General features: G+C 35.0%; 1 protein-coding gene, 1 non-coding gene and 1 pseudogene across 13 annotated transcripts in view; 1 reads left to right on the top strand and 2 right to left on the bottom strand.

Annotated features, from left to right (window-relative positions):
• Tbc1d5 (TBC1 domain family member 5) overlaps nt 1-18,741 on the top strand; it is a 630,984-nt gene that overhangs the window by 196,586 nt on the left and 415,657 nt on the right. The window lies entirely within an intron of this gene.
• LOC147826447 (U6 spliceosomal RNA) lies at nt 5,238-5,349 on the bottom strand. The gene has a single exon (XR_015439671.1). It is a non-coding gene; the product is annotated as a U6 spliceosomal RNA (small nuclear RNA).
• Nucleotides 10,843-11,295, bottom strand: LOC110345674 (phosphatidylinositol N-acetylglucosaminyltransferase subunit P pseudogene; annotated as a pseudogene).

The raw sequence follows: 18,741 nt of genomic DNA on the forward strand, positions 1-18,741 counted from the left end.
AAAGTACTTTATTATGTGTACACTTACATTTTAAATTTTAATATTTATTAAATTTTGTGTAAACTTTTATAGATATGTTTCAATTTAGATAAATGTGGCTGTTTTTAGCAGTTTTGCATTATATTAGATTGATTTATGGATCTAAAATTAGTCAGTGGGATCAGGATCTTAAGCATATGCAGATAGCAATTAGCAAGATAATGGAAAAATTCATATTTTTAAATGGCCCAGTTTTAGTAGGGAATCCTACCACTCAAATGTATTCATAGTATAAAATATTTTCCTGATAAATAATTTAGACAATTCCAAAGCACAGAAAGAAATAGACTCAGTGATTTAAGAGATTTAAGTTGCCCATGTAAATGAAATACTAATTTATATGATACCCTTGAGGTCATTGTCCTTCACATTAGATTATTTTATAGGAAGCTTGGGGAAAATGAGTAGAGGTTGGAAAGTAAAATTAAATGAGTTAATTGTATTTTTAATATTATAATTTATTTTGTAGAAAGATAAAACCGGGTGAGTGAAGGCTGCAACCTGTTGCATATTTGTTGAATGCTGATATTGTGAGTTTTGGGGGTAACTTGTCATAAAACTGCAAGCTTATTTCTCTTACCAGTCACCTGTTTGTCTGTATTTTTACTCTTATGCATATATTGTAGAAAAAAATTTTCTTAAAATTAACAAGGATTAATTTTTAAGTCCTTTACTTTTAAATATTTTATGAATAGTCATCCTGCCCATCACAGAACTGAAATGACTGCCTCTTCTATAGTAGCACAAATCAGATCTGGAAAAGAAATTGCCACTTGGTAATAATAAAAAATATCATTTGTAGAAGTGGTTTAAACTTAACAACCAAAGTTATTGAAATTATTACTATTTAAAACAGTTTTCAATAGAATAAGTAGAAAATATTTGGAGAGTCCTATCAGATTTCCCTAAGACTATTATTTCAATGAGTGAAGAAAGTGATTATTTTAAATGTTTGTTTTTCTAGCTTACTATATATGTGTGTGTGTGTGTGTGTTTCATTATATCAGATTAAATGAACGGCGTTATATTTCAGTGTAAATTGTCCTTATATTCTGAGCTTTAATCATAATGTGAGGTTTTTTTCCATGGAGAGACAAATTAATAGCAGCAGTCTCTGTCTGGTTTCCATTTAATGCATTTCTTTCCCTCAGTAGTAGCTAAAAAAAGTCTAGAAACATTAAGCATGTCTTAAAGACAAATATTGATATGCAGATGATAGGTAATATTTTTGTTAACATGTCTTAATAATGTACCTGCTGGATAAAAGATGTACTCCCTCCTCAGTCCACTTCTTCCCTCCCCTCTTCTTCCCTCCCACTTCCTGTATTTTTAAGCACTGTAGAGTAGTTGAAGAATAAGTTTAGAAGTGTTTCAGACATAGATGCAGTTGCCATTAGGTACATTTGTTTTGTACTGCTGTGTGAAAATCTGACACTTTGTATGTCAAATACAAAGTTCTATAACTAGATATTTGAAATATTAGCCAACTTAGTTTTTAATATTTTTTATTTTGTAAAATTTTTTTAAAAGTTAAAGAAAAAATTAACATGATTATAAACTTAGCTGCATTCATCACATCTTGTTCTTATCAGCAGAATGAGGAAGTAGAAGAATTGTTGTTTTGTAGATCTCATTGCCCACATTACAGTAAACAGCTATAAAATTACATCATGATATCAGCTATCCTCCTGTGCAAAGTGATCAGGTTGTTACTATGGTAACATTTCCATTTGTGAATTTTTGTGTAGTTAAAATTTATAGTCATTACATCATACTACAGTTGTAAATAAATCACTGTGTTACTGGATATTTTTGAGACATAACACTTAACTATCACTGGGAAGTCAAAAATAGGAAAATGAAAGAAATGGGAACATTTTGCTAAACTACATTTTAAGACTGTCCTGATGTTGCTGGTAAAATTTTAAATGTTAAGAGGAGTAAGAATATTGCATGTTATTCTCTGAGATGCTTTAATTTTTATAAGTATATAATGATGAAATTGGTTAGGTATGGTAGCAATAGGAGGTAAGAAGGGCTTTAATTTGTCAGCTAAATGGGTACTAAATAACCAAAATAGAAGTAGTAACCCTTCTGAGACTAAGAGGTTCATTTTGAAAACAGTCCCTTTTCATTTTAACCTTATTAACTGTTTGAAATTTATTCTATTTTCAGATATTTAAAAGCTGTCCTCCTTATTTCACTTCTGATTGTAAAATCAGACTCTAAGATTTCAGGTTAACTTGGATTAAAATAGCCTGTAATGTTCCCTTGTATCAATTACTATATTCTTGTAAAGATTCCTACTGTTTTTGTTTTGTTTTGCTTCCTAAAGCCCCCTGCTGCTGTTGATTACACCTAGATCTGCTACTGATTGGAACTGTAAAAAGGCAAAGATAGTGTGGCTGGTTGCTGAATCGTTTAATTGTAGGATTAATAAGAGATGTTCTCTCAGGGACCTAACAGAAATAATGATACTAGAATATTATGTACAGTGTGACCAAGAAATATTCTTTAATGATATTTAAAGGTATGAAATTTATTTACTTGTAATATAATTGAGGAATACCAGCAGTCTGGTTGAATAACCATGGACCATATGGAGAGGATGGGAAAGAGATAAGAAATCCTAAAGAATGAAAGAATTGTTTAATACGACAATTATTGGTCCCTAGCAGTTGAATCCTGTTTCTAAATAAACATAAAACAAATGGATAAATATATCAATAAAAATGTTAATTTAATAGTTGAGAGCTTGGATAATAAAATGACAAAAATTTCAAAGTTAAATTTTATTTGTAATTGAGGCTATGTTTGTAAACCCAATGTGCAATATGAAATGAAGTTTATAAAATACAAGCTCCTATGAGTAGATCATTTATAAATTTGGAAACTTTAGATATTGTTTCCATGACAGGACTACTGTGATAGTCCATAGGTGTTTTATGCAGCACTAACAAATCAAGAATAACTATCACTTTGTACTCTTCCTACCTCAGAATTTGATATAATTAGTCCTTGCTGACGTAGGGATTATTTGAGGTGCTGTGGTTATGCTCATGTGTATTTAACAATAATTCATACTACTATTGCTCCTCTTTCTGTTCACTGTAATTAATCATCATTTTAAAGATATTTCAGTTTGCTAGGTACAAACTATAGTAGTTATTTAAGTAATTTGTTTAAAATTAGGTATATCTTTGCCTTGAATTGGAGAAAAGGTCTTCTTTTAAAATATTAGAACATTTTGGTTCTGGCGCCTGCCTTGCAAGCACAAGGTCCCGAGTTTGATCCCTGGTACCAAACGTACAAACAAACAAAAAAATTTTTGAGCAGGGGAATTATATTAATGTTGTTAGGAATATGGATGACAGTTTGGAGAGAGAGAGAAACCAGCTAGAAGGTTTGTGCGAAGGACTAAGCAGAAAATAATGAGTGCTTTAAATGAGATGGTGGCAAAAAAACCCAAAGCAGACGACCCCCAGTACCAAAAAAAAACCCCAAACAAAGCAGAATTTAGTGTTGGTGTCTCTTTTATTGCTGACTGAATTGTCAGTAAACTTTGAAAAAAAATGCTAACATTTAATTAACTAACGAATATTCTCTCTCTCTTAACTAGTAAACCATTGAACTGCAGGCTTCCTGAAGGCAAATACTTTTCATTTTTGTTGTCTCAGGATATGACACAATATGTTGTTTATTGGTTTGCTAGGACTGCTTTAACATAGTACCACGAACTGAGTGCCACAGTCTGAGATCCTGATATTACAAGGTTGATGATTCCTTCTATGGTCTGTGAAGGAGAATTTCTTTGAGGACTGTCCTTGGTTTGTAGGTTTTTGTCTTCTCTTTGTATCTTCACATTGTCTTCCCTCTATACATGTCCAAATTCCCAAATTTTATAAGGAAACAACTCATTTTTAATTAAGTTTTACCCATATTGACACTGTTCTAAACCTATTACTTCTGTAAAGGCCGTATCTTCCAAAAAAAGTCACACTCTAAGCTCTTGGAGTTAGGACTTCAACATTTGAATTTGGCAGGGATGCAAGTCAGTTTATAAAAGCTTTGTCTGAAGTTGGTGTAGTTTATAAGTCAAGAGCTAGTGACATACACAATTAATCAAAAATAAATATTGTTAGTTTACAGTTAATGTCAGTATAGGGACCCACAGTTATTTGTCCCTTTGTATTGAATGTCATGGCGTAATTTTCACCTAAATTTATTATCTTTCAATTTGTGTTGACAGTTTGGTAACTAACTAATCATTGTATTGGTTTCCATCTAGTGGTAGAAATGGGAGATAAGAGGCAAAATTTGAAAAGCACACCTAAGTAAATCTTTATCTCTCTTTCTCATTTTTCACCATGTTTGGAATAATCTATATCACCTTCCACCCCAACACCCACACTTCATTAGTTTTTTTTAAAAAAATAATTATCTAAATATTACTGAAAATAATTATATTACATTTATATTGCAGTAGTTACAGGTGAACTTCTTTGTTAAAATTTGAAGAGGTGAGTTATTTCTCTAGATCAGTTGTTCTGAAAGGGTTGTCCTGGGACTAATGGCTCAGCATTACCTGGGAGAAAGTTAAGGATAGCAACTCTGCAGCTGCGCTTGAGGCAAGTTGAGAGCAAATTTCAGGAGTCCTTCTGGATGAGGTTTCCAGGACATTCTGATGTATATACCAATTTTTGATAACTATAGGACTAAATATAGAAACAGTATCTAGTTTTAGAACATCAGGTAATTATAGGGGCATATGTAGAGATGTGTTTTTTCCTTTGTAATATTCTTTTGGTTCTAATATTTGATACTGGGATTTTTTTGATTTTTATTTTTTATCAGTACATGTTTGCAGTACATAATGATTACATTCCTGGTAGGGAATTGATACACATACATAACACATCTTAATTCTTTTTTCATCACCTTCCCTTCCCCCTCCCCCTGTTCCCTCAATCTCTTTGTGTTTCTCCTATTTGCAAAAGATCTATCTCCCAATTTCCTATTATCTATCTTTTATTTTGTTCTTTATTTGTATTTTGGGTTTCTCATGCAAGAGGAGCCACATGATATTTGAGCTTGTGTGTCTCATTTATTTCACTTAAAGTTATGGTCTCAAAGTGCGTCCATTTTCCTAGAAATGATTCAAGTTTATCTTTATTTATGGCAGAGTTCTACTCCATTGTAGAAATATGGCACACTTCACACTTCACAAATTACATATCATCCTTGCACTAGGCCATGTTAACCATCTCTGCATCATTCTAATTTTAGTATATGTGCTCCTGAAGTAAGCACTGATACTTAGATTTTTTGTTTTATTTTTGTATTTTAAATGTAATTAATAGTAAAAGGTACTTTTGTGCATATAACTATAGAAATTTTAACCCATGCATAAAGTCTTGTAACTACTACAATCAGCATAAAGAACAGTTCCATATTCATGCAAAGTATCTCATTCTATCTCTTTGTGGTCACATCTTGTCCCCATTCTTAATCTCTGAAAATGGCTATGCTTCACTTTAGTTCTGTGTCTTTAAGAATGTCATGTAAATGAAATTCCACAGTATGAGACCTTGTAGAAGCATTATTTATGCCTTTGAGATTTTGTCCAAATTGTTGCATGTATTAGTAGCTTTTTGTGCTTCTGCTGAATTGATAGCTGATAATTGATCAGGAATATCACCATAAATTATTGCATTATATTTATGAGAAATCATTAATCTCTTGTTTATTGTGGATTATTCTTGACAGTTTTATGTATATAAAGACAAATACAAATCTGTTTCTCCATCTACAAATATATTCACATGTCATTTATAATCTGGAAGTATTTCCGTATCAGTACATCATTCTTTTATCTTTTCCTTCTTTCTTTTTAATAGCAATACAGTAATTCTGTAATATAGCTGTACTAATTTATTTGACCCATCTCCAGTTGATAGAAACTTAAATTGGTACACTAAGTTTTGCTATTATAAAAAATTCAATAAGAAATATTTTAATATAAATATGTAATTTAAGTGTGTGTGTATATATATGTGTGTGTGTGTGTGTGTGTGTGTGTGTGTATATATATATATTTTTTTTTTTTTTGGTGCCAGGGATCAAACTTGGGACCTTGTGCTTGCGAGGCAGGTACCAAAACACTGAGCTAAGTCCCCGCCTCTAATTTAAGTATATATATATATATATATATATATATATATATATATATATATTTTTTTTTTTTTTTTTTTTTTTTTTTAAGTATATTCTTGATGTAAGTTCTTAAGAATGTAATTTTAAGGTGGAGAAGTGTGTGTATCTATGAACATTGATGAAAAATCCTCAAATAAATCTGCAGCATATTAACAGTTTTATACATCATGACCAATTGGAATTTATTTTTGGAATGCAAGGTTGGTTCATCATATGAATATCCATTATAGTAATATACCATATTAATATGATGAAGGGAAAATACATGATGATCTCAACTGATAAAGAAAAACTTCGAACAAGCTTAGAAGAAAAGTACCTCAACATAATGGAATCCACATATGAAAACCCACAGCAGGGCTGGGGATTTAGCTCAGTGACACCAGGCTTGCCTCACAAGTGCAAGAGCCTGAGTTCAATCCCCAGTACAAAACAAAACAAAACCAACAGCAAATATCATACTCAGTGTTGAAAGACCAAAAACTTTCCTTCTAAGACCAGAATAAAGATGCTCACTTTTGCTACTTGTATTCATCATAGTAGTGAAAGTTCCAGCCAAAGCAGTTATGTAAGCAAAGGAAATAAAAGGCATACAAATTGAAATACATACAACTGAAATGATTTCTGTGAACAATATGATTTTATATATAAATGACCCTAATGATTTTCTCTAAATCTTTTAGACCTAGAAAACAAAATCAGCAAAACAGTAGCACACATGTCAAAACAAAAATCAGTTCTTTTCCAACACTTAATAAAGAACAGTCGGAAAAGGAAATTTAAGAAACTATTCTATTTACTCTAGGATCAAACAGAATAAAATATGGGGCATGGAGTCACATTCTCATAATCCCAGCTACTCAGAAGGCTGAGACAAAATTTTCTTGAGCCCAGGATTTTGAGGCCAGCCTGACAACGTAAGGAGACCTTGTCTCAAAGAATCCTTTAAGGATGGGCTCAGTGACAGGCCAGTTGTTCCACACACTTTAAACAAACAAATAACTATGTAATTAAATAATAAAGGAAAGTAGGAATTGACCAAGAATGAGAAAAATTTATATTATGAAAACTATAAAGCACTGGTGAAAGAAATTAAAGAAGACATAAATAAATGGAATGGAAATGTCTCATATTCATGGAAGACTTCATAAAATGTTAGTATAGCCCAAAGAAATTTATAGATTGAATGCAAGCAATCATCTCAATGATGTTTTTGCTGATAGAAAAGCTATTCTAAAACTCATATGGAATGTTAAGGGACCCCAAAATTGCCAAAACAATGTTGACGAAAAACAAAATAGCTGGAAGATTCACATTTTCTTGTTTCAAAACTTATTACAAAGCTACAATGATCAAAACAGTATGATTCTAACATAATGACAGACACAGAGACCCAAGGACCTATTAATAGAGTAGAAATAAACCCTCATATATAAAGTCAAGTGATTTTTGACAAGAGTTTCAGAATCATTTAGTGGGGAAAGGACAATATTTTTAACAAGTGGTGCTGGTAAAACTGGATATCCAAATGCAAAATAAAGATAAATCCTTATCTAATATCATATTCAAAATAACTCAAAATGGATCAGAGTCCTAAATATGACATAATGCTGTAAGCTCCTAGAAGAATGTATAAGGTAAAAGCTTTACAACATCATGTGTGCAGTGATTTCTTGAATATATTTACAGAGGCACAGGGAGTAACAAAAAAGATAAACTGGCCTGTATTTTGGACATCAAAAGAAACTACAAAGAGTAAAAGGACAGCACAAGGATAATGGAAATATTTGAAGCCCAAATGTTTGATAAGGGATACTTACACGTAATATGTAGAGAAGTTGTAATTTTCTCCAGAGAAGATATACAAGTGGCAATAGGTATATGAAGACATGTTCATCATCAGTAATCATTAGGAAATGCAAATCGTGACTATACTGAGATACCACTTCACACATTAATACGGCTACTAGAAAAAACAGTGACAAACATTGACAAGGATGTGGAAAAGTTGGAACTCCTGTGCACTGTTGATGGGAGTGTAAAATGGTATTGGCACAATGGGAAGCACTGTGGTTCCTCAAAAAAATTAAAATGGTATTCGCGTATAATGCAGAGTTTTAGCCATTTTCTGTTGTTGTAATAGAATACCTGAGGCCGGGTAAGTTATAATGAAAAAAGCTTATTTTGCTTATTGGTCTGGAGGCTGGACAGTCCTAAAGCCAGGTGGTTGCGTCTGATAAAGCCATTGTTAATTCATCTGGATCCTAGAGAAAGATGGAAAAAATAAAGCTAATTTAATCTTGAGAGAGCAAGAACTTGGTTTAGAGAGAAAGCATTAATCTACTCATGGTTCAGATACCTCTATATACTTGCCTCCCAACCGTGCTGCAATGGCAGTGCAATTTCAGTATGAGTTTTAGAGAGCACAAACCATATTCAAATCATAACGTGTAGTAATTCCAGTTCTAGGTATATAGTCAAAAGAACAGAAAACAGGATCTGATAGAGATAATTTGTGTATCCATGTTAATAGAAACATTCACATTGGCTGAAGTGTTGAAACAAGCCAAGTATCCATTGATAGATGAATAATAGATCAGAAACTTATAGTATATACATACAGTGGACTATTACTTAGCCTTAAGGAAGGAAATTCTGACATATGCTGTATAGCATGGATCACCCTGGAGTTATGCTAAGTGAAATATGCCAGTCACAAAAAGAAAAATGCTATATAATTTCACTTATATGCAGTACTACAATAGTTAAAATCAAAGAGACAGAAATTAGAATAGCAGTTGCAAGGAGTTGGAGGAAAGGGAATGAGGAATTATTGTTTAGTGGGCACAACGTTTCATTTTTACAGGACGAAAACAGTTCTACAGATGGATGGTGGTGATGGTTGCAAAACATTATAAATGTATTTAATGCCATTGAATTCTATAAGTTGTATTTTGTATGCATTTTATCATAAGAAAAAATAATTTTTTAAAAGTACAGTTGTCCCTCAGTATCCATAGAGAATTGGTTCAAGTGCTTCCTGCAGATACCAAAATCTGTGTATCCTCAAAGTTCTTTTTAAATGATGCAGTGTTTGCATATAACTTACACATATCCTCCTTTATACTTTTAATCATCTCTAGATCACTTGTAATGCCTAATCCAGTGTAAATGCTATCCATGGTTGGTGGAATCCATGAATGCAGAACCCATGGGTATGGAGGACTGGCAGCTTGTATATACACATAATTTTGATAGCTACTTCCAGATCTATCTTCTGTGCAGATTATACAAATTTATGTGCTTTTAACATAGAAAGTTGTTGCAAAATGTGTTATTTTAAATGTTCCAGCAGTATTATTGTATTATATTTTTGAAGGCTATATCTATATTATATGAGAAAAACATTAAACCTCAACTAATGTCTTTCAACAAAAAATACTGTATTTGAAAGATTCCTTCAGAGTTTTAAGTCATGTTTGAGAAACTTCTTGTTCTATATATTAAGGATAGGATTGAAGATCTTTGATACTAATCTGAAGTAAATCTATATTTAGTCATTAAAAATTAATTTTTATATATGTAGAAAAATATATCTTTGAAATAATTTTGGTTTACTATCATTGATTATATGAACAGTTCTTAAATGTGGGATTATTGAGATAGTACTTATATAGTTAAAAATATGACTTTTAGCAAATGCCATTATGTTTTTAATTCAAACTCTTTATGCGGTATCATTGGTTTATTTTGTGCTCATCATCTGAACATTTATCATGAAGTTGTAAGTGAGATATGAAGCATTGGTTCCAGTGTGTGTGTGTGTGTGTGTTTAGAAACACTATTTCTCCTTTCCATTTTTCTTTTTACACTCTGTTAACTTAAAAGTACTAAACAGATTTTTATTTTAATCTTTGGGAAAAAAAATGTTCTCTTGGGCTGATACCAGTACTTTGTATGCCAAGTTACAGACCGGAGTCTATTTTTATAGGCCAAGATAAAAACCTCTTGAAAACCAGAGTTTATAATGGAAACATTGACAAGCCCTTAACTATCACAGAACACATGGCACTGCTGAAATCATAAGGTACAAGGCACAAGATTTCACATTCAAATGAACATTGAATTTTTCATCAATTGTATTGTCAGATGCTTTTCAACTAGGATTTAATAAGCATCAAGCTTGGGTGAGGCCATAAAAACACCTTAGGTTCACCTGATTCCTGCTTTCTGAATGTTTGTTTATACCTCAGCACTCTGACAGTGAAGAACATTTGAATATACCTGTTGGGTGATAGCCTTGTGAATGGATTCGGTTGGAGAGAAGTATGTGAATTTTCTTCTCTCCATGTTTAATTTTTCATGCAGCCTTGAAAATCCTGCATGTTTATCCATGTACATTATTACATACACATTCTGGGCATTATTCTTATTATTTTTTAACATTTTCAATATTTAGTTGAACTTTAAGAGATCAACTTTCATATTTTTACATCTTAATACTGGGTATTAATAAAAGCAGTAGTCAATATAGTTATGGTTAAAATTATTCTGTCAAAAACTTAGAAATAAATGCTTGATGTTGGTATGTTTACACACAACTCAATTTTTGTTGTAAGGTCATTTGTTTGCAAGAAAAAACATTTGGTTTACTTCATTAATAGGAATATCTCTTAACGCTGGGATGGACTCTTGATATTTCTTCTACTGTTGATTTTTAGCGTGTTATCTGTGATTGTATGAATGGAGTTGAGTGGAGAGGTGCTCATCATGTTAATTCCAAATAAGAGTACATAACCGATTATTATAGTAATAAGAAGATAGACAGGCAATGCAACTGCCCAGTACTGAAGCCAAATTGAGAGCTTAAGAAAAGTACAAAGCCATAAATCGCTTTTTCTGGCAATGGCGATGGTGAATTTTTCACCATTTTCCCCGTGGCTTTGGACAGTCTGTTTTTGGGAGAACTGGTGTCCTAATCCGGGGCTGATGCCCTCCCGAGGATGGAGCGGGGAGGGGACATAGCCTGGCGCTCATCCTCCCTGGCGCATCTCTGGGCATTATTTTTTTAAAAAGTAGTTAAATGAATCAATTCCATCTTCAGTTTAGTAATAGCAGTGAAGAATGTTTAAGCTTTATATTCCTACCATATCAGAAATTTGATACTGAGTAAGATAGATTAAAAACATCATTTTTTTCTTTGTATCAGAGGGAGCCCATCCAGGTTTAAAAAAAAGTGGAAGTAACCTGCAGAAACCATATACAATTACTCACCTTTACTTAAAAAAATATCATTGTAACAACAACCTTGAATTACTTGGGTCCTTGAATTGTGCTTGGTTTTAGGTACAACTTTAATTTAAATGAGATGATTTCTCCTACCATTAATTAATGATTGCCATCAGTTAACACTGAATGAATGGTCTTACAGTGTAGTGATTCCTTTAAAGGGAAATAGTTACTTAAATCTTGTCAGATATCTATGTGGAAAAATAGTTAAAATGATGTGAGATATATATTTAATTCGAATGTTCATGAGGAATGGATTCTCACACTTACATTGTCTCTTTTCTTTCTGTATTTTCTTTATCTTGTTAAATGCTGGGTAAAAGCAGAGGTGTTATGTCAGATATGCTATCTTAGAAGCATTGTTGAAGTGTTGGAGAAAATCCAGTATCTTATGGGAAGGTAATGAAGTGATAGTTGCTACTGATTTTACAGGTCTTGTCAGAAGGAAAAGGTAAAAAGATGTTAATTTGAATCTAAATCAGAATTTATGTTCAGGTTTAAATTTTGTTATCTATTGGTTTACATATAGATTTAATAAGATTAAGGTAGTAGAATACTTGCCAAAGAGAGATGCATCTTTCAGTGTATTTGATTGGCTTTCCATTAATGAAGGGAGTATGGACACTTGAGCAGTTTGTTTTAGATCTGTGATTAAATTTCTCTCCCTTATGTAGAAAAATGCTGTTGTACTCTGAAAATTTTACAAATGTAAGCTATCTAATTTTGGCAGTTTTACTAATTTTTTTCATTCATTAATTTTATTAGTACATTTTAGGTATATAGTATGCTAACATTCATTATTGGGAATTTGTACCTTTGCATAATATATCTTAGTTCTTATGTTTTCCCCATTCCCCTGCCCTCCCTTCGACCCCTCCACCCCTCCCTATTTACAAAGACTGTATCCATTTTTTCTTCTTTCCTCATCTTTATTCCTTTCCCTTCTTTCCTTTCCCCTACCCCTCCCACTTCCCCTTCCCCAGTTGTACTAATTCTACAATAGGGAACTTTATTTCCTTATCAAAATGGGTGGTTCTTTTAGTTTCTTGACCTGTTTCTGTATACTTACATATACTTTGTACTTAGTTTATATTTGTATCTTTTCTGCCTCCCCTTGACCATTGGGGTGGGGAACTTTATCACAAGTTTCAGGAAATACAGTGTTAATTTTGATTATGTAAGGGTAAAAAAGAGAGAATCACTTTGGATTTGAGGAGTATTTTTTGAAGTTTCAAATTTAAGTGAAATGAAAGTATGTATGTATTATATAGAGAGAAACATACAGACTCCCTAGGATTACAGATTGTCTGCTTTGTAAATCATTCTAGAAACAAAAGTATAACAACATATGCATGGTACTACAAGAAACCAAAATGCAGAAGGATTGTTAAGAACTAACCAAACTTTTTTTTTGTAATTTACACACATAGCTGAGAAGAGGTAAGCAATAAATACTTATTGACATGTCAAAATCTAGTCTATACTGACTCTGTTAGTAAATTTAATCCAGTCTTGTCACCAGCAGTTTCTCACTGAAACAGGTTTTAGAAAGGGTTATATTTTTAATCAAAGAAGAGACTTAGATTTTCACTTTGTCTCTGTTCCTTATAAAACAGAATTTGGATTGGTTTCCCCAGCTCATTCACTTTTTAAAAAAATTTTTTTTTTTATTCACATATTTGTACTCCCCTTCCTTTTTCCCACCTCATTAGTTGATATGCTCATCACTAGGGGAAGAATTCTTTAACTTTAGTAGCTGTTGGTATTCAGGAAACAAGGTTTTGAATTTAGTTAATGAAATTAATATTTTTAAATTGAGTTCCAGGCAGATATTTTGCTTTCTTTGTATGTTATAATTAACAAGTAAAATAAGTTAGCCCCCTATTTTAAATATTTTATCTCTTTATTGTAGGGAAAACCAGATTTAGTTATTACCGGATTATGGAATTTGAGAAGTAATTATTTGAGAATGAGAACTTGGGAAAGTAATTGAGAAAAAAAATTTGTCTCTTTAGTTTTTAAGAAAATGTAGGTATTCCACATAAAAAAATTGGGGCAGTGTGTAACACTGAAGTACACAGGAGTGCATTTGTGGAATGAGAGAATAAAGAGACTGAAAGAAGGGTTAATTCTTCCCATATTTACTCCTTTTAAAGTGTGTTTTGTTTCCTATCATTTAAGTATAATTATGGTTACTCTTTTAAAAGACAAAGTAAAGAGCTATAGTTACTTACTGTTTACTGATGAATTCAGTTGTGGCACCCCCACCCCCCCAGCCCTGTCCCCCTAGGTATTTTGGTATCTTTGTATACTTGTTTCGGGGGGGGTGGGCTGAAGGGAGGCCCAGTCCAGCAAGGTTCTCAAAGAAAAGAACATGTGTGGAGGCAGACATCACAAAAAAGCAGGAACAAACTTTATTTTTTAGCATAGCACTTGTAGTAATTTTTTATCAGTTAACTGAGACATAGTAAGACACAGCATTTTGGACCACCTTTTAGGCCATGTGGAGCATCCATGGTTGTCTGTGGTGATTCATTATTATATAACCATTGTTCACCAGCAGTAAACACCTGGGATTGTGCCCTCAGGTGCCTTCAGACACCTGGGCTTTGACACATCTCACAGAAGCCCCCTACATCCCACCCTTTTTAAGATTGAGGGGCTGTTGTTTTTTGTGATGGCACACAGGCTGCTCCTTGTTCCCAGAGCCCACAAAAGCAGTACAAGAAACAATGCATAACCATTAACTTTATTGTTATTGTAGCACCTTTGAGAGCCATCCAGGGCCAGGTGGATCCTAGGGATTTTTACCACTGGCTCAGGGTATCTTGTTGTAAGCCCTGGATGGTAGACACTTCTGTGTCCATCTTTTGTAAGGCCTCTTGTGTTTGTTCCTGGTGGTCAGGAATAAAACAGCATTTTACATGTAGGAGGGCACAAGAGGTCTCCCTGTGTTGTAGTTAACAAATCCAGAGCCATATGGTTCTATAACATCACCTTTTTTATCTGGTATGTTTTTATCTATGAGCAACATCAGAGACCAGTGTGTGATAGTTAGGGACTGTGTCATGTGTTGGGCTAGAATTTAATTTGGAAGGCTAGGTCTATAGTTTTTGTCCCTGGCATCATTGCTGTCATGGGTGAAAACCATCAGGTCATCTGTTTGACATGGCGTCATCTGTGACATACAGTGTCTCAGTTGTGGGGTGTGTTTGTCAGAGTGGTCTCGATAATGTCTTTACTATAGGAAACCTCCAGGTGCAGTCTCATCCAGTGCACTTGGAGGTACAGTCAATTCGTAGTGTCATAGACCCATTAGGCATCTGCCATGGGCCACTCAGTGGGCTTTGTACCTATGAACTTATGGCTACCCCATTAGGAATTTGTGTTATTTACCTGTAATGTTTCGTTACACAAGTGTAGGGGAATCTATCTTGTGGTGTGATTTTTTTTTTTTTTTATTGACATACTGATCTGTTTAATAGATAGTGGGGGACCAGGGATTTAGTCCAGCAGTACCACGCCTGCCTGGCAAGCACAAGATCCTGAGTTCAGTTCCCAGTCCTGGGAACAGAAAAAATACATAGTGGGGTAACATCTAACAATATTGTTTGATGTTCCATCATTTATCTCTACCCATTATGTATCATAGGTCTCAGTCTTTGTGAGGTGGTTGTGTTGTTTCGGATCAGCACCATGGCAGTCTGGTGTTGCTGATCTTAGGTGGATCCAGTCTGGTTTTGTTGTCAGTGCATCTAATTTTGCAGAGACACTGGCACAATTTTTTATGGAAGGCCTTCGGCCGTGTTCTTCAGGAGTTCACTGTACATGAAACAGTGTGATTGCTGGTGCACATGAGCAAACATGTGTGTCCAGGAGACAGTGCTGTTGGCTTTGATTATCCTAGTCAGAAGGACAGGATAGAAAGAGAAACCATAGGGAGAGCATAGGGAGGTTTTGTCCCTTAGGAAGGATGTAGGCCACATACTTACCCTGTGATAGAATGGTGGCCGGAATTATTTTATCTTTTGGTTTAGAATACCAGACCTGTGTCCCCATTGTCACTGGAGGCAAGGGGGTTGGAGCCGGGTCTGTCATCCTTAGGGGAATAGGCCAGGCAGCCACAATGTCATTTTTTTTTTCTAAAGAATATTGGCCCCAGCATTGAGTGGGGAGCATACTGCAAGCCTTCAGGGGCCATGTTGAAATCTAGGGCTGTACCTCTATGGCATAGCATAGTTCCTTCTCCCATGGCTCTAAGAGGAACATCTAATTTTTCACCAGGGTGTTTGTGGGTGACTTTCAAGTCCATTGGTATCAGCTCTCCATCCTCATAGGCTGTAGTGTGGGAAGGATTAAAGCCCCTTTTACCACCTTAAGACCCTGTATCATTGGTTGAATGTGCAGAAGAGTTAGTTTTGCTTTTAGAAGGCAATCTAATGGGCTGTTACCCATATGCCAGGGGGCTGGTCATTTAGTAGTTGAACAGCCTGTGGTAAGGCCTGTATCTACTGGATGAACTTTGGGGCCAAATAGGCCAGCTTAGTTTTTAAGAACCTATTATATATTTCTCAATCATACCAGCAATTTGTGGCCAGTAGAGCACATGAAAGTGCCAGGTAATGTCATTGTCTCTAGCCCACTATTGTATCTGAGCTTTCCCTGTCAGATGCTATTCCTATTAGCATCCTGTACGTTATAGTCAACCATTATAATGCCTTAATGGTATGGGCCTGGTCAGCAGAAGGCAAAGGGTAGAGGAAGCCTACACCTATGGCAGTATCCACAACAATTAGAGCATATGTCCCTGTGAGAGAAGCCTGGTCCCAATATAGTCTGCCTGTTATTGCTGTAGGGGATGGGGTGCCTGTGGTATTACACTCAATTATATTGGCACCCGACACGCCTTCATTGTTGTTCTTGTCTTTGTGGGAATCATATCTAAATGTCATCATTGTGCAACAGGTTGTATGGTATGGAGCTCTGTGTGCCCCAATTTTTTATGGAGTCAAAGTGCCATTGTTGAGGGTGGCCCTCGAAAGGCTATTATCCTTGTCATGGAGTCTGTTAAATCACTTCCTGGCGAGAGGAGAGGTCTGCGTCTTGACACATGGTGTACCTTATATGTTATAGTCTGGCCACACTCCCACAAGTCTCGCCATAATTCAGTGCCCCATAGAGGTCGATGTCCTATCAGTCAGTTTTGGGCCACCCAGGTTGGTAACCAGAGTGTCAGCCCTTGGAACATGGCCTGTTTGTGTAAACATGTAGAGGTTCGTCTTCATGTATGATAAGTAACTATATTATCTGTAACTTTGTCCATTGACTTGATTTGTCTGTTTCACCCTCAATCCAGAGTGTGTCTACATTGGGTTGGACAGCAACCTCTGTCCATTTGGGGGTTGTGTATACTAGAGCGGTTAGTATACCAGGCCTTAGCTGGGTTTTTGTTTTGTTTTATTTTTTTATATAGGAACTAGGGTTCATAACTAGTAATTTATTATTTTGTATGAATTTTTTGGGCCATGTATGTCACAGGTCTCAGTGCTGTTGTCATTTTGGTGGCTAGTGGCCTGGCTGAAAAAGAGGCTCTCTGCTGTAGATATGTTTCCCATTGTGCCAGGATGGGGGCCCAGGATACTCCACTCCTGGGATAAGACATCTATGTGTGTACCCAACATTTTATTAGGTACTTAGTTGGTACTTTCACAGTCTGTTGTCTCATTACTTTTTTATAGGCCTGCAGAGCAGTATATACTGCTGTCAACTGTTTGTTAATCAGGGAGTACATGTTTTTAGCTCCATTTTATAATTATGACCAAAAGCCAGTAGGGTGTTTTTGTTTTTCTTTTTTTTGTCATAAACCCTAGCCAAACCAAACCTCATCTGCATTCACCATTAGGGTGAAAGGCCAGGTAGGGCCAACAACTCGAAGGGCCTGTACTTAAGCAACTGTCCTGAGTTTTGGAATGCAGCTTCCTCTGCATCAGTCTAGTCCCATGTTGTAGTCATTTGAGTTATTTGATATAGAGGGCGCAACAAGGTGGCTAGGTGCGAAATGACATCACAAGAAAGCAGGAACAAACTATTTTTTCAGCATAGCACTTTCTATATCAGCTTATTTAGTCATAGTAAGACAATATTTTGGGCAACCTTGTAGGCCATGTGATGCATGTGTGGTTGTCTATGCTGATTCATTATTTTATAATGAAGCCCCATTGTGTGCCTGCATCTCACAGAGGCCTCTTACAACATGTTTCTCTTACTCTTTTTAGGTTGAATCAGTTTTTACTCATTTTTAAAGAAAAGATTTGTCAAAAGTAAAAATGCATAATAATCATTCATCTGAATCATCTTCATTTATGAGATATCACTGTAGCAATCTGACCTAATGAGTCCATTCTGTCTCACTTTTCCTTCTCTAAATAAGTTCCTTCTCTGTGTCAGCACTGTGCTAGGCATATTCATTGTACTTTTGAATTTAGAGGTAGCAATAAACTTTAAAAAATGTATATATGTAACCCTCTCCTCAATCTTCCTCTTTCCCTCAGTAATGTCTGGGGAGGGGTGAACACCATGCCACTCCATGCTACCACTCTGCTGGAACATACAGCTCTCAAGGGATTGTAAACCCAGCATTAGTAAAGAATTGAAGAAGCCAAATTCAAACTAAGAGAAGACCATTTATTTGAACGTAGAGAAAAAGGGGGAAGAGAGAGAGAGAGAGGTGATAGGTAGCTACTCTATAGCAGTAGGGAGCATTCAAAAGTGAAATACTTGTGGATTCTTTTCTAGGGTTCCTTTTTTTTTCTCCCAGTACTAAGGATTGAACTCAGGACCTTTCACTTACAAAGCAGGTGCAGTACCACTGAACTAAATCCCCAGCCTTCTGGGGCCCCTTTTTATTGGGGTCCTTGTCTTATGTAGGCTCCTGAAATCTGCTTGGCTCCATGGCTGTCTTTGGTTCTTCCCTTGGATTTCTTCTGGTCATATGACCTTTGGTCTTCTTTGGTGCAGGCTAGGATTATGGGTGGGAGGATGAGACAAGTAGTTTAGGCCTAAGTATTAAGTAAAGGGGTTTATACTGATCATGCTCCTTGGAACCTCCCTGAGCTTAGTTTCTTTGCCTTTGCCTTTCTGGTTGTGCAGAGGAGAAGGTCTCCACCCTTAGTCTCTTCATTAACATCTAAAAAAGCTCAG

This window comes from Heterocephalus glaber, unplaced genomic scaffold (assembly GCF_053883595.1).
Source record: "Heterocephalus glaber isolate CG9 unplaced genomic scaffold, H.glaber_assembly_v1.0 deba00001472, whole genome shotgun sequence".
In the NCBI taxonomy this organism is placed as follows: Eukaryota; Metazoa; Chordata; class Mammalia; order Rodentia; family Bathyergidae; genus Heterocephalus; species Heterocephalus glaber.